Genomic DNA, 11,290 nt, shown 5'->3' with positions numbered 1-11,290 from the left:
GCGGGCGTCGGCGACGTGTCGGCGATTCTCTCAGATCGCGTCTTTGATAATTCACACTGCGTGATTGTGACTCGCGTGAACGAGCACCGATTTGCCTCCGATTTCAGGCATTTGTCGGCGATTTCGCAAAACCTGTCGGCGAGTGAAAAATCGGGCTAAAATCTTGCAGTGTGAACTCGGCATAAGACTGTGGCTGAAGTCAGTTGTAGTGTTTTTCTTTTCTTCCGTGATTCTGCTTGTTAACAGCAGCTGCTCATCACTAATTCTCAATCAGCACTTAATTAATCACTTAATTATCTCATTAACTTTAACACTGCTTCAGTGTTACTTTAACACTCTTGTAGAGTGGGACCAAATGTGCTCTGTATAGAATTCATTTAACACTCAGATTTTGCTGTGTAATACTTATTTGCAATTAATTTAGTTTTTAAAGTATTATTTCTTGTATTAAAACAATCACTGTCACCATCCCTGCTGTGGCCATCACATATAATATTTCAGAGAACAAAAATAAAAGTTTCCATTTGATTCTAATGGAAATGAGATGTGATGGAGAGCACATCTCTGACAGAGCAGCAGACTGACTGTTTGAAGATCTTAAGAGTTTACAACATGATCTAAGTCAGGGAAGTCATTAGAACTAATGATTATGGGTGTAAAGGTACACAAAATGAGGTTTGCATAGCTCGGTTTTGAAGTCACGTTTTGGAAGTTATTGGATAAAACATTTTAAACTATGGTTTAAGGAACAAACTATCGCTTTGTATTAAAATAATAATAATAAAACAAGTCTGTGCTACTGCTGCAACAGTTTATGGTGCTATCGTAAATATTTCATAATTTAGAAAGGATTTGGCAGTATTTAACCCAATATCTCAGTTTTAACCAAATAAAATGGACAGTGATGGCTGCTGTAACATTGGCAGTGGCTAAATATTGATCATTAGTCAGTCTATGAACATATTTTGTAACAGAAACGCATTAAAATAATACAGGAAAACCTGAATGTAACCTGAAAAAAAAGCAAAGTACAATTCATGTTTTAATACAAAATTCAAGCCAAGTGACATTACAGAATCATTTAAGACATTAGCAGTTCATTTACTGTACTTGTTTTTTGTTTTTGTTTTAGTTTAATTTTATACATAGATTCACTTTACCAATAAAGTATGTGTCCTTCATTCCTGCAAACACATTTTGCTGTTTATACAGTATATATTGTATGATGCATCTGAATATTTAAAGTACAGTACAATGTTTAAAGTAATCAGCTGTAAAATGGGCCTTTACAGAAGAAGTAATCATTTAGTTGGAGCTTTCTGAGCTCAACAAAACAAAGATATAATTGTAGAGTTTTAAAATTGTTAATCTTAGACAACTGTATGATGCCATACAAGTAATTTATTTTCCTTTACCATGTACACATGAAATAGTTTTCAGGAGTTTTCTTTTCTTTTTAATTTGCCATCATTTACTTGAAAATATTTAAGTGTGATTATTTTGAGAAATCTGTAAATATACGCTTTTCACCCTCCATCAGTTAAAACAAACAAACAAACAAACAAAAAAAGTTTAAAGAAGACTAAAACAGTTCAGCAGTGAAACAGCTTTACATCAATAGTATTAACAGCTATAAAATAAGACACTCAAATAACATGTTTTTCTATTATTTGTAGAAAGGATCTGAGACTATGACATTTATCATACAAAAACATAGATTCTGTTATAAAAGCACCTGTATATTAATGGAACTTGAGCAGTTTTTATTACTTCATGAACATTATGCTGTGGTCCTCACTGTTGTTTAACACAGCAAAGACATCTGAAGCACTTCCTGTACTGTTGCCTGACCTGGACAAGAATGAGATGAGAGGAGCTGAGTGACTTCATGAGATCAAATTACCCTCTGAAACTCATGAACCAGTGGGAAAAAAAGTGGCTTTGGAGACTAGATTAGCATTTTTATAAATAAATATTCACGCTTTTCTTCCAGAAAAAAAAAAAAAAAGGAAAATGATTTTAAACTCTGATGTTGGCTTAAAGCCCGGGATACACTGCACGATTTTAGCAATCCTATAATATCATTACTTTATCACACTGTGCGACATGGATCGTTTAAACTTGGGTACGACAAGCATGTAGACTGTACGATGATGACACCTATTGAATCGTAGGCTGCGACGGCTGCGGCACACGTTAACGCAACGTCATCAGCATGCGCTAGTGGTAAACAAATACCGGTACATCAAGATGGATCGCGCTTTGGCAGTTGTGCTTTTCGTGTGCGCTGAAACTAAGAAGAGGCGCCGGCGGAAGAGGGCAATATGGACCCGCTCATGGCTCGGGAAAAGAGGACAACTTGGGATGCCAGTTTTGCACAGGGAGCTTGGCAGCTGCAGTTCCTCCGCTATCTCCTTCCATGCTATGTTCTTTTTGGTGCGGTCACGATAGCAGCCAGAGGACACATCGTGCAAACGTGCCCTCTGCTGCCACAACTCAACAAGAATTTGTTCTTTATGCGTATCCCACATACCAGTTTTCAATGCCTCCATGGCACTGAAAACAGTCCCCTAGTGCGCTCCTATGATGCCTTCATTGATCATTTCCACGAGGTGTTTGGCAAAACTACCTCGGCGGTCTCCGTGCATGATGAGCACGACTACGGCAAGAGAATATGTTCATCCATGACTATACAGTTCGATTCCGTACCCTCTCGGCAAGCAGTGGATGGAATGAAACGGTCCTTCTATCAGCGTTCCAACGTGGAATAAATACTTCAATCAGACAGCAAATGTCCATCTATGAAGACACCGTAGGACTAGAGAGCTTTCTGCAAAAAGCTCTGCACATCACCCAACATCTAACCGCTTGTCACATCGAGGATTCCTCCTCTGCTGCAGCGGTGAGTATGGTCCATATTAATCCTGATGTCTCAAGTCTGCCTCACATTGATGCCCTTCTAATGTACATGAACCACTCTTTTCCAGTCAAGATCTTGGTGGATTCGGGAGCTTCAGGAAATTTCATCTCCTCCATCAGTCTCACTCAAATCAAGCTCCCTCAACACCATAATTCCACCATCTACCAAATCTCCAATATACAAAGAAAACCGCTGAGTAAGGGGTTGGTACGCCATCGCACCCCGGAAGTCACTCGTCGCATTGGAAACTTCCATGCTGAACGGATTTCGTTCCTGGTGCTGGAGGAGGTCACAGTAGATATCGTCCTGGGGCGTCCCTGGCTGGCTAAACATCATCCAGACATCCACTGGAACTCCACGGAAATACTTTGGTGGAGTGAATCCTGTTTCAGGACATGTTTAGCAGATCTCCCTCTTCCAGACCGAGCTAAGCTCTCCATACCGCTCTGCTCTACCACTATAGAGAGCCCAGCTTCACAAAGCTCAGTCCACATTCCAGCTGCCTACAGGGCGTTCCAGGACTTGTTCAGCAAGTTCGCGGCAACCCATCTTCCACCTCACCGGCCATGGGACTGTGCAATCGACCTGCTGCCTAAGGCCAAATTACTTAAGGGACATGTCTATCCCCTATCGATCCCGGAGCGCGCTGCTATGGAGGAGTACATCAAGGAGGCATTACATCAGGGGTTCATCCGTCCTTCCACTTCTCCTGCAGCATCCAATTGTGGCGAAGAAGGATGGGGGGCCTACGCCCTTGTATTGACTATCGAGCACTCAACTCCCAAACCATCAAATATTCCTATCCACTCCCTCTTGTGCCAGCCTCGTTGGAGGAACTCCGTGGTCTCCGGATCTTCACGAAACTCGATCTATGCAGGGCCTACAATCTAATCCGCATTTGAAGAGGAGACAAATGGAAAACTGCATTCATAACACCATCCGGGCACTACGAATACCTGGTTATGCCGTATGGCCTTTCAAACTCACGATCCATCTTCCAAAACTTCATGAATGAAATCTTCCGTGATATGCTCAATCAATTCGTAATCATCTACATCGACGACATTCTCATTTACTCACCCAATCTTGAGGAACACCAACAGCATGTCTCCCAGGTGCTCCAACGTCTCCGAAAGCACCACCTCTACCTCAAGCAGGAAAAGTGTGAGTTACATCTAACCACAATTCAATTCCTGGGCTACATAATCACACCAGAGGGAGTCCAAATGGGCAAAGAGCTGCAGAGATTCCTGGGATTTGCAAACTTCTATCGGCGATTCAAAGCCCATTATTGTCAACGGTCGGCTCCACGTACCTCTCTCCTCCGTCAGAAGCCAAAGACCATCTCCTGGACGCCTGAAGCCACACAGGCCTTTCTGCAGCTCAAATCCTCTTTCTGCACCGCTCCAGCCCTAACCCATCGAAATCCGAACCATCAGTTCGTGGTGGAAGTGGATGCTTCCACTCTAGGAGTAGGGTCAGTATTATCCCAATGGAAGGGTGAACCCCCCATACTCAATCCATGCGCGTACTTCTCCAAGAAGATGTCCCCGGCAGAGCAAAATTACGACATCGGGAACCGTGAGTTACTGGCCATCAAACTCACGCTGGAAGAGTGGCGGCACTGGTTGGAAGGGGCTCAACATCCCTTCGAAGTCATAACTGATCACAAGAACCTCCAATACCTCCGTGAAGCTAAACGTCTTAATCCCCGACAAGCCCGATGGGCCTTATTCTTCACCCATTTCCGATTCACACTCACCTACCGCCCTGGGCATAAGAACCTCAAAGCAGATGCTTTATCACGACTTCAACCAGATCCATCACCAGATAACACGGAACCCATTCTCTCACCCACAGTGTTCGCATGTCCAATCATCACCTGGGATGTGAATGACCAAATTTGTACCACCACTCTAACAGAACCCGCTCCGCCAGGAGGTCCGGAAGGGAGATTGTATGTACCAACCACTCTATGTCTCGCCCTTCTGGACTCCATCCACACTTCTCCGAGATCAGGTCACCCAGGAAGCCAACGCACCTCTCGCTCCTCCGGAACAGATACTGGTGGCCCAGCATGGCTCAGGATGTCGCCAGATACGTCAAGGGTTGTTCGGTCTGCGCCATCACATCCACTCCACGCCGTTTACCTGCAGGAAAACTGGTTCCCTTACCTGTTCCACGCCGACCCTGGTCCTACATTGGAATCGATTTCGTCACTGATCTTCCACCCTCTAACGGATTCACTACCATATTTGTCATGGAGTTCATATCCAGGGTCTGGCATGGTTTCTTCCATCTGCTGGGAGTGTCTGTCAGCCTTTCCTCAGGTTATCATCCCCAAACCAACGGCCAGACCAAACGTAAGGTCCAGGAGATCAGGCGGTATCTCCGAGCCTACTGTCACGAACATCAGGACGGCCAGAGCCAGTATCTTCCCTGGGCCGAGTACGCTCAGAACTCGTTGCGACAGGAAATGACTCGGTTAACACCATTCCAGTGCATTCTCGGATTTTAACTGCCACTCTTCCCCTGGACTGGAGAGCCCTCAAAAGTCCCCGCGGTTGACTTCTGGTTCCGTGAGAGCAAGAGGGTATGGGACTTAGCACATGTCCATCTCCAGCGGGCAGTACGGAGACATAAAGACTATGCTGATGCCCGTCGCGCACCCACGCCTGTGTACCAACCAGGTGACCGAGTTTGGCTCTCCACTCGGGATATTCATCTCCGGCTGCCCAGCAAGAAGCTGAGTCCCTGTTATGTCGGTCCTTTCCCTATCACGGTGCAAATCAATGAGGTCACATATGAGCTCCAACTCCCAGATACCTACTGCATCTCACCTACCTTCCATGTGTCCTTGTTAAAGCCATTCACTAATCCACTACTCCCTCCTTTTGCAGAGCACGAGATACCTCCTCCTCCCGAAGTCGACCCCAACGATACCATCTACAGAGTCCAAGAAATTCTAGACTCCTGACGGCGGGGCGGCCGGCTCCAGAATCTCGTGGATTGGGAGGGATACGGTCCCGAGGAGAGATCATCGGTGGACAAGGGTGATATTCTGGATCCGTCACTCTTCTGACTTCCACCAGTCGCACCCAGATCGTCCTGCTCCTAGCGGGTGCGGTCGTCCTTGCTGTCGGTCACAGGTGCCAGGAGACACCGGTGGGGGAGGGGTACTGTCACAGATTCACCAGCCACATCAGCCACCTACACCCGTTCACAATCACCCGAGTACTAATTACGAATGCCTGATGTCACTTACCTGAGCACTATATCTGTTCACTCACCTCAGTATCTCACTGACTGGTCTCACGGTTGCATACCTTACCTCATGCCTCGCCACACCACTCTGAATCTCTGTGGCTCTGTGTCTCCCACCATCTTGCTGGATCTTCCTAAAGAGGATTAAGATAAGGACTGTTACTCTTCAGTTTCTATAGCTAAAGTTATGTTTCAGTTTTAATACTTACCTTTTGAAGCTCTCCTTTAGTTTGTGTAAATAAAGAAGCTCTTAATCGTTCTTCCTGTGTATGCCTCTCTATCCACCCGTGACATATATTGGTTTAAATATGATTTTTTTTTACAGTTAGAGTTTGAATAGTTTTGGCTCATTTGAACATTCCGTCACAAGATAACAGATTAAACAAACTGCCTCTGACATTCTTTTATAAAAGTCACAGATTACCAAAACAAGAACAGGACATCAATGAATGCATCCAGATCACACATGTAAATTGAGTAAATGTCTGACCTCATTATTGAAGACACAGTAGATCAGGAAGATGAAGGTTCCCTGCTGGGAGTTCAAGATCAGGAAGAGGATCTCCAGCACCTTACTGCCATTTGTGAAGAAACCCAGAATCCAGGAGCAACCAAGAATCAAACACTGAGCCAGTGTTTTAAACACCACAATCCTGCAGAGAAACAGATAAAGAATGAGAGTTAATGTGTCTTTACTGACTATGTGGTTTTCTATAGAGCGATTAAATAATGATGTTACTTGGTTTGTTTCATCTGTGAAACTTCAGCATTGAGAGTTTTGAGAGCTGAGATCATACTGATGATGATCTTGATGAAGAGAATCATGTTTAACTGCAAAGTAGAAGAGTAATTAATCACCTTTTCCTTTTAATATTTAAGTCATGAGAAATAAGAAATGTTTACCGCTAGTATGACACAAACAGGACCCAGAAAACTCCAGATGAAGCCTTTTTCCATTTTAATCCAGCATCTGAAAAATCAATATAATAACTGAATTAATTTGTCAGAAATACTATTTCAGGTGTTGACTGGTGAAATATTACAAACTTGAATCTTGTGCGTGAGACTGATACAACCTGTGTGTTTATTTTATCAGATAGCAGAAATGTCACAAAATCCCAGAGCTGCTTTATTTCCTTCTAATCAAATTAACTTAAAAACAACAACAACAACTCACTGTTCGTTGCCGTAGCCTTCAGGAACCAGACCAACAGACACACACACCACAACCAGAGCAGCCAGGTATCCAATCACACACAGGAATCCACTGCTAAGCACCTCCCTCTTTCTGGAGCTGATCTGTGATAGGTTCTTCACACAGATGAAGAGCATTCAGTGTTAACTATACATTTCTTGTACCTCTGGTGGATGGCTGGTTTGCATGATGAGAGCGAATGTCGACAGATGATCACAGGAACACACAGTGTAGCTGCTGTTGGTCTTTAAAACAGAACAACCATCTACAATCCAATCGCTGATATTCCAGTACACACAGAACAGAGAACCGCTGGGATCAAACTCCTGCAAAAACAAGAAGAAAATATTAAAACACTGAATATTCTATTTTTTCAGATGTTCATCAGTGCTCTGATAAAACAAAAGCACATTTCAGTCTCTCACTCTGATGTGTTTGAGGGTGAAGTTGACTGGTTTGGTGAGTTCAGTGTTGGTGGTTTTGGGAAGAATAGCTGAGATCACAGTGGACATCATGGTTTTAACCGTGTCTTTTGATGTGTTGAAGAAGTCTGGCTTCAGTAGATACTCCATCGTGTTGTAGCTCATGAAAGCCACAGCAGCTGATCCTGTGAGACAGAAACAGAAACTACAGTAAATGCAATACTATGTAAAAACAACAATAAATGTTTAGTGGTAATAGTATGCTGTCTCTATGATTTTTTTTTTTATATATATTTGATATACTTTCATTGTTGTTCCTGGCAATCCCAATGAGATCGATGTCCACAGAAGAATTTGTCGTGTCGAGTCGAGGGATTTTATTTAAGGTGACCTGTGGTCCAACCATGAATACTTGACCCTCTGATTAAACACAAACAAGCAGTTATGTTCAGTATTAATTTATATTTATCTTTTTTTATGAAAGTCCAATTCAATCATTCAATTTGCACACAAGACAAATACATTCATTGACTATTGTTGGGTTTTCATCTCTAATGCAATTTAAACCCTTCAGGTTGAATTTTAATCTGCTAACTGCAAAAATGTAAATGAAAGCACTATTAATTCTTAGGTCATCTGTGGTCAAAGGCCAGTATATATCAGTATACTGTGTACTCAAGTGCTCAAATGCTCCAATTCTCAAATGTCCAAAATGTCCTTAAAATCAAACACTGTAATTAATTGCCACCATCAATTGGTGATCACTGATTTTTTTTATTTTTTTTTATTGTTGATTGTTTTATGCTCAAGGCAGCTAATATTCACAAACACACTGAGGTCTCCACAAACCATGCACTTTTCACTGTAAGTGAACCTGTGTTTAATGTTTTTTAATATTTTAATATTATTTTTTTTTTAAGACAACCTGTCTGTGTACATATGACAGGATTTCTGCTAATTAAATTAAATTAAATTAAATTAAATGTATTACTGTAGCTGCATTTGCTGCTTTCTGACCAGCTGCTGCTGTCTAGACTAAATAAAGTCACTGATATCATATATAACCTGAGTTTAATCATTAATAATAATTGTGTCTCCACTTACCTACAGCAGCAAGAGTAAAACTGACATTGTCACTAGTGTCTGGCGGCTTCACTAATGTAGAAATGAGTTTCTCGCTGGCTTTTAACATACGGTTTCCATAGGAGGCTAGTTCAGCTGGGTTTACTGATGATGATGACTCTAAAATCTTCTCTGAAGCGTTGAAGGCCATATTCAAAATGTTTTTCACAGTCTAATTTGATTAGAAAAATACAGTTATTGTGCATATAAATGACATCAGAGTCCATGCTGCCATGTCAATCACTATGTAACCAACAACGATTTGATTATTTTGTCATTTTTCTCTTGAAGACGTACATCCAAAGGAAGCTCTTGAGCTGTAATGTTCTCGATCTGCTCAAGAAGATTTTGAAAACATCCTCCAAAGGTCTGACTCTGAAATAACAATTGAGCTTTATGTGGTAAATAAGACTGTGGTTTTAATCATGTTTTATAATATTAATAGTAAACAAAAGTGCACATAACCATCAGCAATAAGCAGAAAAGCACATTTATATTTCTAATATCTGCCACATCTTATTGCACTGCTCTCTGCACCATAATTGATAGAAGCTGTGAGTTCAACTCAGAAACTTAAATTTCAGAATCTCAACTTACGTTGCATCCTTCCTGCAGCGTCATATTTATAACTGCAATGACAGAAATCAGCATGAAGGCAATAATAAAAAAAAAAAAAAAAAAAAAAAAAAAAAAAAAAAAAAAACAAGGGATAGAAATAAATAACAAATATAACCGTGAGTGCGGGGAACAAACAAAAACTGTTTGAGAAGTTTAATGTGAAAAAAACATGAAACTACATTTTTCTCACAGTCAACCATATGGAAACTGAGCAAACATAATTTCTCTTAATATCCATAAATGTATAATTTGTACACTGAAGCTCATGAAATAATGTCTGCTCTGTGGATAGTTTTACACACTGTAAAAAATGACTGTGAATTTAACGGTAAAAGACTGTAAAAATGCTACAGTAAATTACCTGTTAAATGGTTAACAGTAAATTTCTCTACTATATACGGTGAAAAACTGTATTGGACATTACATGTATTGGACATTAATTTTACGGTAGTATACCGTTTTTGGAAGTGAAAAAGACCGTATAATTTACAGTGAATAACCGTAAATTGACATTCCCAGAATTCCCTGCGTTACATTTCAAATTGGATGTTTTTTTGTTGAAATAACTGTTTCTTCTTAGTTTTTTCTTATCAGTTTTGTATATTAGGGTTGTGTGTTACACCTAATGTTGTTAAATGAATGTGTATTGCTTTATTTCAGTTTCATGTGTGTTACCATGATGGTGTTTAGTGTTTGTGTGAATGACACTGTGCACCTTCTATATATGTTATTATTTAAAAGCTGCTTGTGATGCGCTTTGTTTCATCATTTGATTTTCTCATCACCTCCTGCATTTGGTGGTTATCAGTGTATTACAAAGGTACAAAACAGATTTCAGTACTTCAATAGGTTGGTATATTAACATTATATCAGATAATTACGGTATTTAACTGTAAATTTAAGTTAAAACCAAATCTGGCAACCACAGCTGCCGGTTTTTTACCGTAAATTTTACGAAAGCTTGAAGAAGCTCACCATTCACTGCCATTAATGCTGCTAACATCTGAAAGTTTGGATGAATAGTGAAGAAAATGTATCTAGCTTGTGCACAGTGCTCAATAAATTGTCTGCAATGATCTACAGCTGCACATTTCACACACATTTGTATCCCTCGTTTTTACCTAGAGACACAAACACACTCACACACCTGTTCATTTCTACAGATCCACATACATTCAGACAAAACACAATTTAACAGAAGAAACATCAGACTACATTACCAGCTGAGCTCGTCTCTTGTCTGACTGTTGAAAAAGTGGCACTGATGTTAGTAACAGCTGAACAATAATGACTGATAAATACCAATCAACAATGACATAAATAATGCAAAAGACTCATGTAATTGTAATTACCTGCACAGTAGGCGGCTTGGTTGAGAGTTGGTCTAACCAGCTCATAGACATAATAATTGCCTGGACAGGCTTTGACTTTAATGGGGTAAGACCCGTAATAGCAGCAGTAATTGTTCCAGTGACCGCAGACATCTCGAGTGACAAGTCCATCCTCAACTGCTGGGTGTCCACCACGAATCCACAGTGGGATATCAGTGCCACAGGTATAGATTTCAACACACGTGTCTGGGATCTGAGTGCTCACACCGTTAATGAAGAGACGATACCAGCCGCTCCAGGTGACAGACCTGTCAAACTTGTAGGAGTTTGATGGGCGACTGCTGTTGGCTCTCCATGGTTCATCCAGCACAGTGTAGTTGTAGCAGGGGTCAACAGAGGGATAAACTGTTATGAAAAA

The 11,290-nt window shown here is 41.2% G+C and overlaps 1 pseudogene; it reads right to left on the bottom strand.

The window, feature by feature from the left end:
- Nucleotides 1–11,290, bottom strand: part of LOC107703679 (adhesion G protein-coupled receptor E1-like) — a 20,998-nt pseudogene that overhangs the window by 7,952 nt on the left and 1,756 nt on the right.

The sequence above is a fragment of the Sinocyclocheilus anshuiensis genome, unplaced genomic scaffold, assembly GCF_001515605.1.
Source record: "Sinocyclocheilus anshuiensis isolate Anshui unplaced genomic scaffold, SAMN03320099.WGS_v1.1 scaffold274, whole genome shotgun sequence".
NCBI lineage: Eukaryota > Metazoa > Chordata > Actinopteri > Cypriniformes > Cyprinidae > Sinocyclocheilus > Sinocyclocheilus anshuiensis.
Note: the sequence above shows the minus strand (reverse complement) of the source record. Positions and strands in the feature narration are given on the sequence as shown.